This window comes from Carassius carassius, chromosome 8 (assembly GCF_963082965.1).
Source record: "Carassius carassius chromosome 8, fCarCar2.1, whole genome shotgun sequence".
Taxonomy (NCBI): Eukaryota; Metazoa; Chordata; class Actinopteri; order Cypriniformes; family Cyprinidae; genus Carassius; species Carassius carassius.
The window spans coordinates 31662620-31683566 of NC_081762.1; the positions used below are offsets into that span (position 1 = coordinate 31662620).

General features: G+C 45.1%; 9 non-coding genes across 9 annotated transcripts; all 9 read right to left on the reverse strand.

Annotated features, from left to right (window-relative positions):
* Nucleotides 1-5260: 5260 nt before the first annotated feature.
* Nucleotides 5261-5332, reverse strand: trnaq-cug (transfer RNA glutamine (anticodon CUG)). The gene has a single exon. It is a non-coding gene; the product is annotated as a tRNA-Gln (tRNA).
* Nucleotides 5333-5426: 94 nt separating this feature from the next.
* On the reverse strand, nucleotides 5427-5498 carry trnaq-uug (transfer RNA glutamine (anticodon UUG)). The gene has a single exon. It is a non-coding gene; the product is annotated as a tRNA-Gln (tRNA).
* A 1595-nt stretch (nucleotides 5499-7093) lies between these two features.
* On the reverse strand, nucleotides 7094-7165 carry trnaq-cug (transfer RNA glutamine (anticodon CUG)). Its single transcript has one exon. It is a non-coding gene; the product is annotated as a tRNA-Gln (tRNA).
* A 94-nt stretch (nucleotides 7166-7259) lies between these two features.
* trnaq-uug (transfer RNA glutamine (anticodon UUG)) lies at nucleotides 7260-7331 on the reverse strand. Its single transcript has one exon. It is a non-coding gene; the product is annotated as a tRNA-Gln (tRNA).
* Nucleotides 7332-9299: 1968 nt separating this feature from the next.
* Nucleotides 9300-9372, reverse strand: trnaf-gaa (transfer RNA phenylalanine (anticodon GAA)). Its single transcript has one exon. It is a non-coding gene; the product is annotated as a tRNA-Phe (tRNA).
* A 106-nt stretch (nucleotides 9373-9478) lies between these two features.
* On the reverse strand, nucleotides 9479-9552 carry trnai-aau (transfer RNA isoleucine (anticodon AAU)). Its single transcript has one exon. It is a non-coding gene; the product is annotated as a tRNA-Ile (tRNA).
* Nucleotides 9553-11471: 1919 nt separating this feature from the next.
* On the reverse strand, nucleotides 11472-11543 carry trnaq-cug (transfer RNA glutamine (anticodon CUG)). Its single transcript has one exon. It is a non-coding gene; the product is annotated as a tRNA-Gln (tRNA).
* Nucleotides 11544-13929: 2386 nt separating this feature from the next.
* On the reverse strand, nucleotides 13930-14001 carry trnaq-cug (transfer RNA glutamine (anticodon CUG)). The gene has a single exon. It is a non-coding gene; the product is annotated as a tRNA-Gln (tRNA).
* A 555-nt stretch (nucleotides 14002-14556) lies between these two features.
* Nucleotides 14557-14628, reverse strand: trnap-ugg (transfer RNA proline (anticodon UGG)). The gene has a single exon. It is a non-coding gene; the product is annotated as a tRNA-Pro (tRNA).
* Nucleotides 14629-20947: the final 6319 nt, after the last annotated feature.

Here is a 20947-nt window from a genome sequence, read left to right on the forward strand (position 1 = left end):
CCCTAAAACAGTGGTTTTCAAACCTGTCCTGGAGGCACCCCTGCCCTTCACATTTTGAATGTTTCCCTCATCTAACACACCTGTTTCAAATCATCAGCTCATTAGTAGAGACCGCGAGACCTTATTTGGGTGTGTCTAATAAGGGAGACAATAAAAATGTGCAGGGCAGGGGTGCCTCCAGGACAGGTTTGAGAACCACTGCCCTAAAGAGACAGACTGAGCATCGATGCAATGCGGCCACACTCTCTACGTTAGTTAATTTTTTTGGACTAAAAGGTGCCGAAAAGTAGTGATGGCAAAATCGAGGCCTCGTGAACCAATGAAACAGTTGAACCAAATGTGCCATATTGTTTCGAGGCTTCGAATCAATCCGACACCCGTCTCTACGATGACACCTAGTGGTCACTTGCAGGTGTTGATCTGAAACAACCTTGACGAGCCATTAAAAAAATTTGTTGTTTTTTTATTATTATAATGTTCTAATATGTGAAGCTTGTAACCTATAGGCTCCTCACTGTGCATAATGTTATTTTGGTCATGAAAAATGAATATTAATAAAAGAAATCAAGCCACAATGTCTCACTTTTTTAGAGATTTTTATTCAAAAATATTAATTTATCTGCTGTGGAAGGACTTAGCCTACTTCTTTTTTTACAGATAATTTCTCCAGCCTTTGAAAAAATCCTCTCACAAGGGACACTTGTTGCTGGCATACAAAGATATTTTTTTGCAAGGACATACAAATGAGGAAAGATTACTGCTCTCTCTTTCCAGTAAGTTAGTGGATCATGAGTTCTGGGCAAATACGCATCGTTGATGTATTTTTTCACTTCCACTGTGGCATCAGCTGTAGCATTGTGTATCATCTTGGTTTGATGGATGCGAGTATCAAAAAGTTCCCATAAACTGTCCTGTGTTTCTACTGGTGTTGATGTTGATGTTGATGGTGATGGTGATGATGATGATGATGATGGGTGTGATGTTGACATTTCTGGGTCTGAATAAAAATGAAAACAGCAATTAGTAACAAATCCTAAACTGACGGCATATATGAAGGATATATTATATTACATGATTCAGATTACATAACATAACACAGACTGAAACTGCTCACCAGGATTTGTGTTTGAACGCATCAGTGAAGCACACTCCAGTGTGATATGCTTTTCAGCTTCCTGGGCTTTGGCAGCATTTCCAAATGCCACATTTTTGAACCTTGGGTCCAGCAGTGTAGCCAGTGCCAAGGCTCTAAAACTCTCATAACCTCCACATCTGAGGTGCAGACCTTCTTGCAGATGTGAGCCTATGAGCCAAAACAGGAGAAACACATATTTATAATAATGACAATAAAATGACAGTTATGGCCAATCACATGGGTAGTATGGTCATTGTGGCCTACCTAATTGAACAGTTGATTCCTGCGTTGCATTTCCTTTTTTCTGTGCAAGCTTGTGCTGCAACATCCTGTACAGTGGTATAAGCTTTGAAGCAGACACTCTCTTTTCCTCTGACATCTCTGTTGTTGCGAGTTTGAATGGTTGCAGTATTGACAATGATTGTTCAATAATGTCATAATCAATACTTGTCAGGGGAGCAGTATCATTGTTTAAGTTGGAAAGTGCAGCAGCCACTGGTTCACGTTGGTCATACAAGCGCTGTAGCATGTCAAATGTGCTGTTCCATCTCGTGTCAACCTCCTGTATCAGTTTCAGAGTTGGTCTTCCCATCAAGCTCTGCATCTCCACAAGCTTGTCCTTTGCTTTGCAGCTGGATCTGAACAACCCCACTATCTTTCTGGCCTTCTGGCGTATTTCATTGATGACTGGGGTTTGATCTAGTGCCTTTTTCACAATCAAATTTAAAGTATGAGCAAAACATGGGACATGGCGAAGGTGGAGTAGCTGGGCACTTAGGATCATGTTAGATGCATTGTCAGTCACCATGCACTGAACTTTGGAGGTTATTCCCCACTCAGCCATTAGCAAGGCTTTAGCCTCCATGAGATGCTGGGCTGTGTGGGTTTGGTAAAACCTCCTTACACCCAGTACAACAGTTGCCATTTTTGCCTCTGGTGTTATGTAATGGCAAGTCACACCAAGATATCCATCCATATTAATGGAGGACCACATGTCAGCTGTAAGGCTAACAAATTCGGCCTTTTGTAGGTCCTCCATTGTCTTCTCCTTGGCTTTATTGTACTTTTCGCTGACCATTATTTTAAGCACCTTCCGGGATGGGAGGACATAGCTTGGATCAAGCTTGTTCACAAATGCCCTGAATCCCTCATCGTCCATGATGGTGAAGGGCTGCAGATCCTTCACCACCATGTTTAAAAGAGCCTCATCCAATTCCCTCTATCTGACTTTTAAAAGAGAAGACAAAACATACTTTCAGACAAATACATTGGAAAAATACAGCTTCAATTAGTGCACATCTATTAAAAGTATAGCCTACTGGTTCATTATTTGGAAACCTTCCAGTATTTATAATCAGTGCTTTATATAACTTATAAACAGTGTCCCAAAAGGTTGTAATTATATTTCAATTATAATTATATCCCAAACAATGCATACCTTGCTTAGATGGCCCAGCAGTGTCAGTAGCAGGCCTAGGTACAGGGGGAATGCCATCCTCTGCACCCTGCAAAATGGCAGGATGAGTGCTCCTCAAATGGCGCATCATGGATGATGTATTGTTGCAGTAGGCTAGCTGCCGATCACAATACACACATCTCACTTTATTTGGCGTTTCTAAATGGAAATGCTCCCACACCACAGATGTACAGCATCTCTTCTGGGGAGCTTCCATTTTATCTATCTATCCAAATCTATCTATCTATATATGAATCGATCTATGTATCTAGATATGTATCTATAATCTATGTATGTATCTATAATATATGTATTTATATATGTATCTATAATCTATCTATATATGTATCTATCTATAATATATGTATTTATATATGTATCTGTAATCTATCTATATATGTATCTATCTATTAATCTAGCTGTCTATATATATTTATATCTATGTATCTATTAATGTGTCACTATATGTATACTCTGTCTGTCTCTAGCCTCTCAGTCAATGTGTTGTGTAAATTTAAATGTAAGTCTAAATTGCCTATAACTAATCAAATCGCACTATGTCACTATATCACCAAAAATCCGCTATCTCAAAGTCAAACTCCTCTCACAAAAACCCACGAGGTCAAAATGCGTTTATTTCACTTTTATACAGATGTGCGATTGTGTGGTCTGTTCCCGACCGTTCCAATCAAACGCTGATTCGGCGGACCACACCTGATGAAACATTAAGTGAAACACTTCGAGGCTTCGTTTGGTCATAGTCACGTGACATGGGTGTTTCGAATCACGCTTCGGATCAGTGTTTCGACACATCTGCGCTTCGGGATCTCGCAAAGCTTCGGAACGACTGTTTCGCTTCAGCCATCCTTAACGAAAAGTATTTCAGACAAACCATTACACCATGGAACCTTAACTGGTGCAGCTGTTGCTCACAGGGCCACAAACACTGGCACCATCGCCAAACTAGTGCTGTTTTAGCTTTTCCTGCGGCAATAAAGCACACAGGCTCCACCGAGATTCAAACTCAGATCGCTGGATTCAAAGCCCAGAGTGCTGACCATTACATCATGGAACCGAAACTGCTTAGTTGGAGGCCAACTTGGAAACAGATAGCTCTCTGGCTGTGGGGAAGCAGTAATACAGAGAGGTTGGAACCCAGTGATTTTTGGTCAATGGCCCGCCTCAAAAAAGGGAAAAGTGTGGGACATGTTGCCGAAACCCAGGATCGAACCAGGGACCTTTAGATCTTCAGTCTAACGCTCTCCCATCTGAGCTATTTCAGTTACAACAAACCTCTGCTTAGCAAGCAGGGATTTCAGTGAGATCACCCTACTCTTTGTCAGAGCTGAAGAGCAGAGCAGAGATGAGCCCCCAGTCAATAAAAACAGCTGGCCAGTACGGAGATCGAACCCGCGACCTTGGCGTTATTAGCACCACACACTAATCTGCTGAGCTAACCGGCCTGGCTTAGCCATTAGTGTCTGCCTGATTGAAAAAAACCAGCTATAATGTTTGTGAATGCAATGAGACAATAAAGCTTCACGTTTCAACCCGAATCAGGTGTGCTAACAAAGAGAGACATGCAAAACATGCAGACCTGGGGGGAGCGAGGACTAGAATTGAGAACCGCTTCCTTAGACTTTAAGTCAGTGTGAGCAAAAGAGGTGAGAAGTTGTCTGCATGATCCGAGTGTTCCAAGGTAGCCTACATAATACAAGAATCCATACACATGCATACTGGAGTAACAAGAACGAGAAGGTCCTTAAACACAAAAGCTTAATCTCTTTGTTAATTTGACAACATAATCTCGGCCAGTGCAAAGGAGCAAGCCCAGAGGAGGGACCGCCTCTTTGCATCAAACCCGTCATTCCCAGCTATGTTCGTCATTCTTGAAAGGTCAGGGGAATTAGCTCAAATGGTAGAGCGCTCGCTTAGCATGCGAGAGGTAGCGAGATCGATGCCTGCATTCTCCAAGTTGGCTCCTGCCCTTCTACTCACACATCCCTAGATCAGTGGTTTTCAATCCTGTCCTGGAGGCATCCCTGCACTGCACAATTCGCGTTTCCCCTCATCTAACACACCTGTTTCAAATCATCAGCTCATTAGTAGAGACTGCAAGACCTGATTTGGGTGTGTCTAATAAGGGAGACATACAAAATGTTCAGGGCAGGGGTGCCTCCAGGAAAGGTTTGAAAACCATTGCCCTAAAGAGACCGACTGAGCGTTGATGCAATGCTGCCACACTCCCATGTTAGTTTTTTTTGGGCTCACAGCTGCCAAAAAGTATTTCAGACATGGTCCTGTGCAAATTGGTTGCAAAACAGTGCCATTTTACGCACAGTTCCCTAAAGCAGTGGTTTTCAAACCTGTCCTGGAGGCACCCCTGCCCTTCACATTTTGAATGTTTCCCTCATCTAACACACCTGTTTCAAATCATCAGCTCATTAGTAGAGACCGCGAGACCTTATTTGGGTGTGTCTAATAAGGGAGACAATAAAAATGTGCAGGGCAGGGGTGCCTCCAGGACAGGTTTGAGAACCACTGCCCTAAAGAGACAGACTGAGCATCGATGCAATGCGGCCACACTCTCTATGTTAGTTAATTTTTTTTGGACTAAAAGGTGCCGAAAAGTATTTCAGACATTGTCCTGCGCAAACTGGTGGCAAAATAGGTCCCACCGAGATTTGAACTCGGATCACTGGATTCAGAGTCCAGAGTGCTAACCATTACACCATGGAACCTTAACTGGTGTGGCTGTTGCTCACAGGGCCACAAACACTGGCACCATCGCCAAACTAGTGCTGTTTTATCTTTTCCTGCGGCAAGAAAGCACACAGGTTCCACCGAGATTCGAACTCAGATCGCTGGATTCAAAGCCCAGAGTGCTGACCATTACACCATGGAACCGAAACTGCTTGGTTGGAGGCCAACTTGGAAACAGATAGCTCTCTGGCTGTGGGGAAGCAGTTATACAGAGAGAATGGAACCCAGTGATTTTTGGTCAATGGGCCGCCTCAAAAAAGGGAAAAGTGTGGGAGATGTTTCTGAAACCCGGGATCGAAACAGGGACCTTTAGATTTTCAGTCTAACACACTCCCAACTGAGCTATTGTGGCTACAACAAACCTCTGCTTAGCAAGCAGGGATTTCAGTGAGATCACCCTACTCTTTGTCGGAGCTGAAGAGCAGAGCAGAGATGAGCCCCCAGACAATAAAAACAGCTGGCCAGTACGGAGATTGAACCCGCGACCTTGGCGTTATTAGCACCACGCACTAATCTGCTGAGCTAACCGGCCTGGCTTAGCCATTAGTGTCTGCCTGATTGAAAAAAAACAGCTATAATGTTTGTGAATGCAATGAGACAATAAAGCTTCACGTTTCAACCCGAATCAGGTGTGCTAACAAAGAGAGACATGCAAAACATGCAGACCTGGGGGGAGCGAGGACTAGAATTGAGAACCGCTTCCTTAGACTTTAAGTCAGTGTGAGCAAAAGAGGTGAGAAGTTGTCTGCATGATCCGAGTGTTCCAAGGTAGCCTACATAATACAAGAATCCATACACATGCATACTGGCGTAACAAGAACGAGAAGGTCCTTAAACACAAAAGCTTAATCTCTTTGTTAATTCAACAACATAATCTCGGCCAGTGCAAAGGAGCAAGCCCAGAGGAGGGACCGCCTCTTTGCATCAAACCCGTCATTCCCAGCTATGTTCGTCATTCTTGAAAGGCCAGGGGAATTAGCTCAAATGGTAGAGCGCTCGCTTAGCATGCGAGAGGTAGCGAGATCGATGCCTGCATTCTCCAAGTTGGCTCCTGCCCTTCTACTCACACATCCCTAGATCAGTGGTTTTCAATCCTGTCCTGGAGGCATCCCTGCACTGCACAATTCGCGTTTCCCCTCATCTAACACACCTGTTTCAAATCATCAGCTCATTAGTAGAGACTGCAAGACCTGATTTGGGTGTGTCTAATAAGGGAGACATACAAAATGTTCAGGGCAGGGGTGCCTCCAGGAAAGGTTTGAAAACCATTGCCCTAAAGAGACCGACTGAGTGTTGATGCAATGCTGCCACACTCCCACGTTAGCTTTTTTTGGGCTCACAGCTGCCAAAAAGTATTTCAGACATGGTCCTGTGCAAATTGGTTGCAAAACAGTGCCATTTTACGCACAGTTCCCTAAAGCAGTGGTTTTCAAACCTGTCCTGGAGGCACCCCTGCCCTTCACATTTTGAATGTTTCCCTCATCTAACACACCTGTTTCAAATCATCAGCTCATTAGTAGAGACCGCGAGACCTTATTTGGGTGTGTCTAATAAGGGAGACAATAAAAATGTGCAGGGCAGGGGTGCCTCCAGGACAGGTTTGAGAACCACTGCCCTAAAGAGACAGACTGAGCATCGATGCAATGCGGCCACACTCTCTATGTTAGTTAATTTTTTTTTGGACTAAAAGGTGCCGAAAAGTATTTCAGACATTGTCCTGCGCAAACTGGTGGCAAAATAGGTCCCACCGAGATTTGAACTCGGATCACTGGATTCAGAGTCCAGAGTGCTAACCATTACACCATGGAACCTTAACTGGTGTGGCTGTTGCTCACAGGGCCACAAACACTGGCACCATCGCCAAACTAGTGCTGTTTTATCTTTTCCTGCGGCAAGAAAGCACACAGGTTCCACCGAGATTCGAACTCAGATCGCTGGATTCAAAGCCCAGAGTGCTGACCATTACACCATGGAACCGAAACTGCTTGGTTGGAGGCCAACTTGGAAACAGATAGCTCTCTGGCTGTGGGGAAGCAGTTATACAGAGAGGTTGGAACCCAGTGATTTTTGGTCAATGGGCCGCCTCAAAAAAGGGAAAAGTGTGGGAGACGTTTCTGAAACCCGGGATCGAACCAGGGACCTTTAGATTTTCAGTCTAACACTCTCCCAACTGAGCTATTGTGGCTACAACAAACCTCTGCTTAGCAAGCAGGGATTTCAGTGAGATCACCCTACTCTTTGTCGGAGCTGAAGAGCAGAGCAGAGATGAGCCCCCAGACAATAAAAACAGCTGGCCAGTACGGGGATCGAAGCCGCAACCTTGGCGTTATTAGCACCACGCACTAATTAGCTGAGCTAACCGGCCTGGCTTAGCCATTAGTGTCTGCCTGATTGAAAAAAACCTGCCATAATGTTTGTGAATGCAATGAGACAATAAAGCTTCACGTTTCAACCCGAATCAGGTGTGCTAACAAAGAGAGACATGCAAAACATGCAGACCTGGGGGGAGCGAGGACTAGAATTGAGAACCGCTTCCTTAGATTTTAAGTCAGTGTGAGCAAAAGAGGTGAGAAGTTGTCTGCATGATCCGAGTGTTCCAAGGTAGCCTACATAATACAAGAATCCATTCACATGCATACTTGCGTAACAAGACCGAGAAGGTCCTTAAACACAAAAGCTTAATCTCTTTGTTAATTCGACAACATAATCTCGGCCAGTGCAAAGGAGCAAGCCCAGAGGAGGGACAGCCTCTTTGCATCAAACCCGTCATTCCCAGCTATGCTCGTCATTCTTGAAAGGCCAGGGGAATTAGCTCAAATGGTAGAGCGCTCGCTTAGCATGCGAGAGGTAGCGGGATTGATGCCTGCATTCTCCAAGTTGGCTCCTGCCCTTTTACTCACACATCCCCAGATCAGTGGTTTCCAATCCTGTCCTGGAGGCATCCCTGCCCTGCACATTTCGCATTTCCCCTCATCTAACACACCTGTTTCAAATCATCAGCTCATTAGTAGAGACTGCAAGACCTGATTTGGGTGTGTCTAATAAGGGAGACATACAAAATGTTCAGGGCAGGGGTGCCTCCAGGAAAGGTTTGAAAACCATTGCCCTAAAGAGACCGACTGAACGTTGACACAATGCTGCCACACTCCCACGTTAGCTTTTTTTTGGGCTCACAGCTGCCAAAAAGTATTTCAGACATGGTCCTGTGCAAATTTGTTGCAAAACAGTGCCATTTTACGCACAGTTCCCTAAAGCAGTGGTTTTCAAACCTGTCCTGGAGGCACCCCTGCCCTTCACATTTTGAATGTTTCCCTCATCTAACACACCTGTTTCAAATCATCAGCTCATTAGTAGAGACCGCGAGACCTTATTTGGGTGTGTCTAATAAGGGAGACAATAAAAATGTGCAGGGCAGGGGTGCCTCCAGGACAGGTTTGAGAACCACTGCCCTAAAGAGACAGACTGAGCATCGATGCAATGCGGCCACACTCTCTACGTTAGTTAATTTTTTTGGACTAAAAGGTGCCGAAAAGTATTTCAGACATTGTCTTGCGCAAACTGGTGGCAAAATAGGTCCCAGCGAAATTTGAACTCGGATCACTGGATTCAGAGTCCAGAGTGCTAACTATTACACCATGGAACCTTAACTGGTGCAGCTGTTGCTCACAGGGCCACAAACACTGCCACCATCGCCAAACTAGTGCTGTTTTTTTTTTTCCTGCGGCAAGAAAGCACACAGGCTCCACCAAGATTCGAACTCAGATCGCTGGATTCAAAGCCCAGAGTGCTGACCATTAAACCATGGAACCAAAACTGCTTGGTTGGAGGCCAACTTGGAAACAGATAGCTCTCTGGCTGTGGGGAAGCAGTTATACAGAGAGGTTGGAACCCAGTGATTTTTGGTCAATGGCCCGCCTCAAAAAAAGGGAAAAGTGTGGGAGCTGTTGCCGAAACCCGGGATCGAACCAGGGACCTTTAGATCTTCAGACTAACGCTCTCCCAACTGAGCTATTTTGGCTACAACAGACCTCTGCTTAGCAAGCAGTGATTTCAGTGAGATCACCCTACTCTTTGTCGGAGCTGAAGAGCAGAGCAGAGATGAGCCCCCAGACAATAAAAACAGCTGGCCAGTACAGGGATCGAACCCGCGACCTTGGCGTTATTAGCACCACGCTCTAACCAGCTGAGCTAACCGGCCTGGCTTAGCCATCCATGTCTGCCTGATTGGAAAAAACCTGCCATAATGTTTGTGAATGCAATGAGACAATAAAGCCTCACGTTTCAACCTGAACAAGGGCTCTTCGGGGATTTGAACCCGGGACCTCTCGCGCCCATAGCGAGAATCATACCCCTAGACCAACGAGCCTTCTTGCCCAAAGCTAAGAAAAAAGAGCAATTCCAGCATCAACAAAAGAAGGAACATGAACTAACGTGGAAGCAACCAAAGTCCTCGAGACAGTGTGAAAGGCTAACGAATGCAAGTTGGCCTCTTAATTGACCTAAAAATGGGGCTATATCTAACATGTAGAGGGATAATAGGGAGGACAGCTGAAACGGTCAGATGTCACTTAGACCAGCGGGTCTCAATTCCAGTCCTCGCGCCCCCTGCTCTTCACATTTTGTAAGTTTCTCGTATAGCTTTAGACATTTGTTCCATTCGAACGTAAGTGCCCTGAGAACTGGACATCACATGACATCCCTCCGTGATTCAAGTTCAAAGCGTATGTATACGTTCAATTCATAGTGAGTAATACAGTGGTGTATCGAGGTATACAGAGGTAAATGATGTCACACTTCTCCATGTGTGAAGAAGTTGCGCAGCACAAATCCGTGAACCAATGTTCCAAAGTGAAGTATACTTTGACGGATTTCCCCTGCTCAGGGAGTGGGGAGCAATGAACACTGTGTAGGGACCATGTCAATCACTAGGAGCTCACTTCTAATGAGCTGATTATCCGAATCAGGTGTGCTAACAAAGAGAGACATGCAAAACATGCAGACCTGGGGGGAGCGAGGACTAGAATTGAGAACCGCTTCCTTAGACTTTAAGTCAGTGTGAGAAGTTGTCTGAATGATCCGAGTGATCCAAGGTAGCCTACATAATACAAGAATCCATACACATGCATACTGGCATAACAAGACCGAGAAGGTCCTTAAACACAAAAGCTTAATCTCTTTGTTAATTTGACAACATAATCTCGGCCAGTGCAAAGGAGCAAGCCCAGAGGAGGGACAGCCTCTTTGCATCAAACCCGTCATTCCCAGCTATGCTCGTCATTCTTGAAAGGCCAGGGGAATTAGCTCAAATGGTAGAGCGCTCGCTTAGCATGCGAGAGGTAGCGGGATCGATGCCTGCATTCTCCAAGTTGGCTCCTGCCCTTTTACTCACACATCCCTAGATCAGTGGTTTTCAATCCTGTCCTGGAGGCATCCCTGCCCTGCACATTTCGCATTTCCCCTCATCTAACACACTTGTTTCAAATCATCAGCTCATTAGTAGAGACTGCAAGACCTGATTTGGGTGTGTCTAATAAGGGAGACATACAAAATGTTCAGGGCAGGGGTGCCTCCAGGAGAGGTTTAAAAAACCATTGCCCTAAAGAGACCGACTGAGCGTTGACGCAATGCTGCCACACTCCCACGTTAGCTTTTTTTGGGATCATAGCTGCCAAAAAGTATTTCAGACATGGTCCTGTGCAAATTGGTTGCAAAACAGTGCCATTTTACGCACAGTTCCCTAAAGCAGTGGTTTTCAAACCTGTCCTGGAGGCACCCCTGCCCTTCACATTTTGAATGTTTCCCTCATCTAACACACCTGTTTCAAATCATCAGCTCATTAGTAGAGACCGTGAGACCTTATTTGGGTGTGTCTAATAAGGGAGACAATAAAAATGTGCAGGGCACGGGTGCCTCCAGGACAGGTTTGAGAACCACTGCCCTAAAGAGACAGACTGAGCATCGATGCAATGCGGCCACACTCTCTACGTTAGTTAATTTTTTTGGACTAAAAGGTGCCGAAAAGTATTTCAGACATTGTCCTACATAATACAAGAATCCATACACATGCATACTGGCGTAACAAGACCGAGAAGGTCCTGCGCAAACTGGTGGCAAAATAGGTCCCACCGAGATTTGAACTCGGATCACTGGATTCAGGGTCCAGAGTGCTAACCATTACACCATGGAACCTTATCTGGTGCAGCTGTTGCTCACAGGGCCACAAACACTGGCACCATCGCCAAACTAGTGCTGTTTTATCTTTTCCTGTGACAAGAAAGCACACAGGCTCCAACAAGATTCGATCTCAGAACGCTGGATTCAAAGCCCAGAGTACTGACCATTACACCATGGAACCGAAACTGCTTGGTTGGAGGCCAACTTGGAAACAGATAGCTCTCTGGCTGTGGGGAAGCAGTTATACAGAGAGGTTGGAACCCAGTGATTTTTGGACAATGGCCCGCCTCAAAAAAGGGAAAAGTGTGGGAGATGTTGCCGAAACCCGAAATCGAACCAGGGACCTTTCGATCTTCAGTCTAACGCTCTCCCAACTGAGCAATTTTGGCCCCCAGACAATAAAAACAGCTGGCCAGTACGGTGAGAGAAACCGGGACCTTGGCGTTATTAGCACCACGCTCTAACCAGCTGAGCTAACTTAGCCATCCGTGTCTGCCTGATTGGAAAAAACCTGCCATAATGTTTGTGAATGCAATGAGACAATAAAGCTTCAGGTTTTAACCTGAACAAGGGCTCGTCCGGGATTTGAACCCGGGACCTCTCTCACCCAAAGCGAGAATCATATCCCTAGACCAACGAGCCTTCTTGCCCAAAGCCAAGAAAAAAGAGCTATTTCAGCATCAACAAAAGAAGGAACATGAACTAATTTGGAAGCAATCAAAGTCCTCGAGACAGTGTGAAAGGCTAACGAATGCAAGTTGGCCTCTTAATTGACCTAAAAATGGGGCTGTATCTAACATGTAGAGGGATAATAGGGAGGACAGCTGAAACGGTCAGATGTCACTTAGACCAGCGGGTCTCAATTCCAGTCCTCGCGCCCCCCTGCTCTTCACATTTTGTAAGTTTCTCGTATAGCTTTAGACATTTGTTCCATTCGAACGTAAGTGCCCTGAGAACTGGACATCACATGACATCCCTCCGTGATTCAAGTTCAAAGCGTATGTATACGTTCAATTCATAGTGAGTAATACAGTGGTGTATCGAGGTATACAGAGGTAAATGATGTCACACTTCTCCATGTGTGAAGAAGTTGCGCAGCACAAATCCGTGAACCAATGTTCCAAAGTGAAGTATACTTTGACGGATTTCCCCTGCTCAGGGAGTGGGGAGCAATGAACACTGTGTAGGGACCATGTCAATCACTAGGAGCTCACTTCTAATGAGCTGATTATCCGAATCAGGTGTGCTAACAAAGAGAGACATGCAAAACATGCAGACCTGGGGGGAGCGAGGACTAGAATTGAGAACCGCTTCCTTAGACTTTAAGTCAGTGTGAGAAGTTGTCTGAATGATCCGAGTGTTCCAAGGTAGCCTACATAATACAATAATCCATACACATGCATACTGGCATAACAAGACCGAGAAGGTCCTTAAACACAAAAGCTTAATCTCTTTGTTAATTTGACAACATAATCTCGGCCAGTGCAAAGGAGCAAGCCCAGAGGAGGGACAGCCTCTTTGCATCAAACCCGTCATTCCCAGCTATGCTCGTCATTCTTGAAAGGCCAGGGGAATTAGCTCAAATGGTAGAGCGCTCGCTTAGCATGCGAGAGGTAGTGGGATCGATGCCTGCATTCTCCAAGTTGGCTCCTGCCCTTTTACTCACACATCCCTAGATCAGTGGTTTTCAATCCTGTCCTGGAGGCATCCCTGCCCTGCACATTTCGCATTTCGCATTTCCCCTCATCTAACACACTTGTTTCAAATCATCAGCTCATTAGTAGAGACTGCAAGACCTGATTTGGGTGTGTCTAATAAGGGAGACATACAAAATGTTCAGGGCAGGGGTGCCTCCAGGAGAGGTTTAAAAAACCATTGCCCTAAAGAGACCGACTGAGCGTTGACGCAATGCTGCCACACTCCCACGTTAGCTTTTTTTGGGATCATAGCTGCCAAAAAGTATTTCAGACATGGTCCTGTGCAAATTGGTTGCAAAACAGTGCCATTTTACGCACAGTTCCCTAAAGCAGTGGTTTTCAAACCTGTCCTGGAGGCACCCCTGCCCTTCACATTTTGAATGTTTCCCTCATCTAACACACCTGTTTCAAATCATCAGCTCATTAGTAGAGACCGTGAGACCTTATTTGGGTGTGTCTAATAAGGGAGACAATAAAAATGTGCAGGGCAGGGGTGCCTCCAGGACAGGTTTGAGAACCACTGCCCTAAAGAGACAGACTGAGCATCGATGCAATGCGGCCACACTCTCTACGTTAGTTAATTTTTTTGGACTAAAAGGTGCCGAAAAGTATTTCAGACATTGTCCTACATAATACAAGAATCCATACACATGCATACTGGCGTAACAAGACCGAGAAGGTCCTGCGCAAACTGGTGGCAAAATAGGTCCCACCGAGATTTGAACTCGGATCACTGGATTCAGGGTCCAGAGTGCTAACCATTACACCATGGAACCTTATCTGGTGCAGCTGTTGCTCACAGGGCCACAAACACTGGCACCATCGCCAAACTAGTGCTGTTTTATCTTTTCCTGTGACAAGAAAGCACACAGGCTCCAACAAGATTCGATCTCAGAACGCTGGATTCAAAGCCCAGAGTACTGACCATTACACCATGGAACCGAAACTGCTTGGTTGGAGGCCAACTTGGAAACAGATAGCTCTCTGGCTGTGGGGAAGCAGTTATACAGAGAGGTTGGAACCCAGTGATTTTTGGACAATGGCCCGCCTCAAAAAAGGGAAAAGTGTGGGAGATGTTGCCGAAACCCGAAATCGAACCAGGGACCTTTCGATCTTCAGTCTAACGCTCTCCCAACTGAGCAATTTTGGCCCCCAGACAATAAAAACAGCTGGCCAGTACGGTGAGAGAAACCGCGACCTTGGCGTTATTAGCACCACGCTCTAACCAGCTGAGCTAACTTAGCCATCCGTGTCTGCCTGATTGGAAAAAACCTGCCATAATGTTTGTGAATGCAATGAGACAATAAAGCTTCAGGTTTTAACCTGAACAAGGGCTCGTCCGGGATTTGAACCCGGGACCTCTCTCACCCAAAGCGAGAATCATACCCCTAGACCAACGAGCCTTCTTGCCCAAAGCCAAGAAAAAAGAGCTATTTCAGCATCAACAAAAGAAGGAACATGAACTAATGTGGAAGCAATCAAAGTCCTCGAGACAGTGTGAAAGGCTAACGAATGCAAGTTGGCCTCTTAATTGACCTAAAAATGGGGCTGTATCTAACATGTAGAGGGATGTTAGGGAGGACAGCTGAAACGGTCAGATGTCACTTAGACCAGCGGGTCTCAATTCCAGTCCCGGAAGGGAGGAGGCCAACTTGGAAACAGATAGCTCTCTGGCTGTGGGGAAGCAGTTATACCTGTTCCTCTGGGTGTAACGGGACACAGAAGCAGCAGCGCTGGAGCAGGCGCAGGAGCAGGCGGAGCTGGGCCTGGACCGGATGTCAAAGCACCAGAAGATGGAATCACCATCGACACAGTCATGTCTGGGTTAAGGACTAGTGTGCCTAACAGTGACCCAGGTGCTGAAATGGGCTGCACAACTCCTGCTGCTGTGGGGACGGGTGCGATAGGGCACTCCCTTTTGGCAGAAGTGGGCCGGCGACCCGGTCGCAGAATTGGAGCCTGTCCTTCTCGATTTGGCGGAAGGATAAATTGATGTTTTGGGCCTGATGTTGATGGCACGTCATCCAATTTTTCCCTCGGCAGAGGAAGCTGCGTATCAGCCACATCAATTGGGTCAGATGGAGTCAGTCCCTGGGCGAGGACACTCATTTCCTGATTCTTCTGCTGCCGTTGAAACCTGAAAGTTAATTACTTGAAAAAAAAAAATATATATATATATATATATATATATATATATGTGTGTGTGTGTGTGTGTGTGTCTGTGTACAGAAGTATTCAGTTCCCTTGAACCAAATAATGTGCCTTGCTTACCACTGAATGAGTGTCCTCTGGTTCAGCTCAAACAGCTGGATCATTGTTTCATCCATCAGCCTTCGACTGTTAAGCACCAGGTCTCGGATGTGGTGGTAATCTGAAAGGATTGTAGACCACCTGGGGGTGCAAACTCCAGCCATCTTGGTCGGTGACTTGTGTAAAGCACACAGCTTCATACAAATGGCCTCAACCAAGCGGCTGGTGCTGGGCCACTGTGCTGGACCCCCAGGATGTCCAATCAGACACCGTTTCACACTCTCCACACCCGGTGTGACTCCGGACCGCTTCGGTGCCTTAAAGCGCCCATGTGTCAGCTGAGGCTGATGTCGAGGCTGATAGTTGACCCGCTGTTTATCAACATCAGGGAGAACTGTCCACAGCTGGATGGCCTCTGTCACCTGCAGGTCGGTGAGGTAAGGAGCCTCACGAAGACCCACCAGGAAACCAGCCAGATCCTGGACCTTGTCCCACCCAGCGATGCCATCAGGTCCAATGACTGCTCCCTAGTAAATGCAGATTAGTGTTAATATACACTTCCAGTCAAAAGCCTTTAAACAGAAATATTTTTTTACATTTTTTAAAGAATTCTGCTCAACAAGCCTGCATTTATTTTATTCAAATACAACAAAAGTCATTATATTGTGAAATAATTTTACTATTTAAAATAAAAATGCTTTCTATTTGAATATAGTTTAAAGTGTAAGTTATTTCTGTGATGCACAGCTGTATTTTCAGCACCATTCCTGAGTCTTCAGTGTCACATGATCTTCAGAAATCATTCAAATATCCAAATTTGTTGTTCTAGAAACCTTTTTTTATTGATATTATTATCATCAATATTTAGAACAGTTGTGTACATTTTGTTCAAGATTCTTTGATGAATAGAAGGATCCAAGATAAGAGTTTATCTGTAATAAAAAGCTTTTTTAACATTATACACTATACCATCCAAAAGTGTGGAGTCAGAACATTTAAATCATTATATATTTAGTATTAAATTATAGAAATTAATACTTTTATTTAGCAAGGACGCATTAAATAGATGATAAAGACATTTATAATGTTACAATATATACTGAACTTTCTATTTATCAAAGAAACCTAAACAAAAAATCTCTAGAAGCTATTTTTAACCTAATAATAATAATAATATAGCACCCGGCACCCGTTTTTTTTAGCAGCAAATTGGAATGATTTCTGAAGAATCGTGTGCCCTGAGTAATGATGTTAAATTCAGCATTGAAATCACAAGACTGAATTACTTTTTTAAATATATTCAAATGGATAGCAGTATAAATAGTAAAAATATTTCAAAATATTACTGCTTTTGTTGTATTTTGAATCAAATAAATGCAGGCTTAAAAAAAAACACCTTGCTTGTAGTGTATTTGGAATAAAACGAGACTGAAACAAAATAAAGCCCTTAGAGTGTCTTACCTGAGCCTCGCCGGAGACACTGCTTCCAGTGTCAGATGGCTGTGACAGCACTGAAGAGGCAGGGGCGAGATACTGTCCCTCTCCTCCAGATGATGTGGACAGCTCAGCCAGTGATGCTGGGGACTGAGGCAGAGGCAAAGATGAGGGGCTGTTTCTGAGATCACGGCAGGGGTCATCCTCATACAGCACTGGAACTGTGATGTCCTCCATGCTCTCTTCCTCAAACCCCTCATCTAGCAGGTCCTGATCATCAACCTCCTCCACCAGCCGGTCTTCCTCCTCTGGGTTCTGGAGCACTGGAGTCAGTGTTTTGCCAGTCTGGCTGTAAAGGTACTCGATTCCCAGCAATTCACCTACAATAATAAAATAATAAAAAAAGAAAAAAGTGCTCTTAATAATTTATCAAGTACATTGGAGGCTAAATAGATAACTTAATAGAATATTGCAAAAGAACAAATTAAATTTCTTACCTGTATATGCTCCAGGAGGGCGATAGCGCTCATCCCAGGGCTTCCCAAAGACTGTTCGGCTAAGCCGGTCCACAGCCTCTCTCATGGCACTGCCATATGTCCGAATGGAGGACGCCCGTTTTATGGCATCTTCCATTCGGTCATCATTCCAACGCATCAAGCCCTCAAGGAGATAGGCCTGAAAATGCGCATCGCTGGCACTGGTTCCTAAAAGTTAAATAATATTAAAAAATATATAAAAAAGGGGTTTTATATGTCACATATGAACAATATATGTACTACACATAAGGTGCTCTGAAGTAACTTGTATACTACATTTAATAGAGTTGTGTAACTAAATTAAAAATGATTGTCACTTATTCCTGTATTACTAGTGACTTGTTAGTCAAGACAGCTTTGTCAATGCTAATGACATTAAAAAGTAATTGTAATGTAGAGTGTGACATTTATTAATGCGGCATTACTTTAAAGTGATGGAAGCAGTTACAGTGCTTATATTTTCTACAGAAAAATAATAATCCATATGCATGTAATACCTGGAATAAAATGGTTCAGGTGGAGGTGGAACGACTCCAAGGAGGTAGAGCCACGAGCACACCTGTAGCAGCACAGCTCCACGCTGCCTTTCTTCAGTGTCCCTGTCTTCATGTACAGCGGAAAGTCCTCTGGGTCTTGTATACACTGGACGTGCTTGCGCTGTTCCTTCCATATCTGCTGGATTCGTTCGTGGTCCAGCAGAGGAACTCCCAGGGTGTCCTTCCCATCCGCACTGTCAAACTGATCAATCAGTGACCCAATCAATCTGGCGGTCTCCTCCACCCCCCTGGTCCTCCTCCGGCAGTGCAGTGCCAACTCCCTCCGGGTAATGCGAGCACTGACCGCCTTTTCTGAGATGTGGCCAGTCTTCTTTGCCGCCAGGTCACTCTCTTTTGCAGAGCGAAGAGCAGCCACATCCTCTGGATCCCACTGAAAGATGCACGTGGACAGACGTGCCATGAAGATCCCGTAGAGTGGATGAGCCTCTGTCGTGACACCAGCAGCAAATCGCCGCATGAAGTGCCAGATGTCGAGGCGCACTACAAGCTCATCCCACTCCGAAAACATGATCTTCACCCGCGATTGGCCATACTGCCTGCAGCAGTCCCTGTCCACGTACATCACTTTTGGGGCTGCCTCTCCTGCCTCTCGGTAGCGTTTCATCAGACCAGCTGCCATGGAGTCCAGTCCATGTCCCTCGGCAGCTGTCAGCACAGAGACAAGGACCTGGCAGTGTTCATTTCCGACATTTGTGCACCAGGCAGCTGTTCCTGAAGCAGCACCGGCAAGTTTCTTTGTAACCTATTGGGAAAAATAAAAGATGTGCTCTTTATGTATGCACATCACACACATATCCATATCTGGCAAAGTTCTGGATATAAACAGGGCTTTGATACCTTTTTTGTCGAATCCATCTTGAGAACACAGCCAAAGACAGATGTTAATTTGGCCTTGACCTCGTGCAGTCGCCCCAGAACATCCCTGGCATACACGGCTAACAGCCACTTAGGTTTAGGCAGGGCAGGTAAAAGTGGAGGATCAGCAAACACAGGAGGCTGCACAAGGGAGGACCTTGTGAATGGTTCGCAGGCAGTCAGGTACTGCAAGACACGCTGTGTCCATGCCTCACTGTGCTGTTCCATCAGCTTCCTGTAAAGCTGAGTCACACTGTTGCCCAGTGTCCTCTCCCTCATCATCCTCAGCACCCGGTTGTCACATGGGTATCTAAGGAAGCAACAGTATAATCATGCAAATGCTTTAGTTGGTAAAAAATAACCCATATAAAAGCACCTAATAATGAATGATTGTCATTATGAATTACCTGTATGTCAGCAAAGCTGGAAACTGACTGCGGTGGCCCATATCCAGCTGTCCTAGGATGTCCTCAGACCAGGCAGGATATTTCTTTTTGCAGCGTTTGCACTGCAGATACTCAATGGCAAGGTCATACCACCCGTCGATGTCCAAGACCTTACGCACGGTGCGGTAAATTCCTGCCGCTGTTAGTCTGTGCTTACCACAGTCTGGGCGAACACAGACAAGAGGAAATAACCACATCTTCAGCGGCATCCATAAGAAAAGGGGCCGACAGAAGAAGAGGTCAGGTGAGGCAGGGGGCTGAGTGTTTATTAAAGGGGGCTGAGGAGGATACCACCAAAGTTTCAGCTGGGACACTAGTTCTGACTTGCCGGTTCGTGGGTTGGCCTTAAATAGTGTGTTCCCGATCCACTCATGCTGGAAAGGTGGAAGTTGATCTTTCCAGTGACTTGGAAGCTCAGCTGGTGGCTGGCGATGTGAAGGAGCTGGTGCCTTGGCAGTTTCCACTGATGGAGATGGACCAGCACAGTCCTCTGAGTGAATAGTAAAAAAAAAAACAATAAGGATGACTGTTGCATTTGATAGTAATATGCCATAAATGCAGCGCACAAACAGCCTGCAAAGCACAATTTTTGGACAAGTATTCATAATTATTATGTTATATTTAGGAACGAGAGTGAAGAAAGTGGTACTAGTGTTAAGGAAGCAAAGAACACAGCATACACTATATTAATTTAAGGAGAATGAGGATCAGATGGAATGGAGGAAGGAAAATGTGGTGTGATGAATTAAGTGTAAAGCAACGAAGCCCACGGACATGAAGCATACACACAGACAGAGTAAGGAAAAACTGTTCCTCTAATCATTAGAACAATGAATCTCCACCATCCTGTCTGCTCAGGGAGAGCTGAAGAGTGTGTGAGAAGAGCAAGCGGTGTGAAAAAGTTATCTGGTGATTATCTAACAACGGGTAAGTTCGGAAACGCAAATAAATACACTGACACCTTGGAACATCCTTACGGTTTTGAAGAAGTGCACTCAAAGAAAGCATCCCGCTTGAGGCATGATATGATATAGTTCTGTATTGTAAACAAAACATATTTTAAAATGTTGATTATTTTCCCCCAAGAAATAACGCTTCTCAGTGTGTTTTCACAAAACATTCTTGTAATATGTGCATTTGTGTCATATGCCACACCTGTATTTAGCTGTGCTTCACATTGTGATGCAGCAAATACCAGCTCCTCATCGTCATCTTCAGCAGTGGGAACAGACTTGCCTGGAGCACAAATGTTAAAACTATCATTGTGAACAATACACAGAGACAAACATATGTAAGATGGTGCTTACTTACCAGTAGCGAAAAGCTGCATGGGGGGCAAATGTTTGGCTGGGGGTTCTGCTGCTGGAGGAGGTAAAGTGGACTGCAATAATGGATCTGGAAACGGCAAGTTGACAAGTTTGCCATAATGATAAATTAATATATGTAGAAATGCTGTAGGTAAAATTCTATATTCACACTCCTACTCACAGGGTTTAACTGGTGATGTGAGTTTTTTCGCCAGCTGTGAAGGCGACAAATTTTTGCCACGTGCCAACATCGCTTTCACAGTTGCGGTCTTCTGTACACCAGTTTGGATAGCTGCAGGTGGAGGTGTAGTGGTTGCAGAAGCACTGGAGGTTGCAG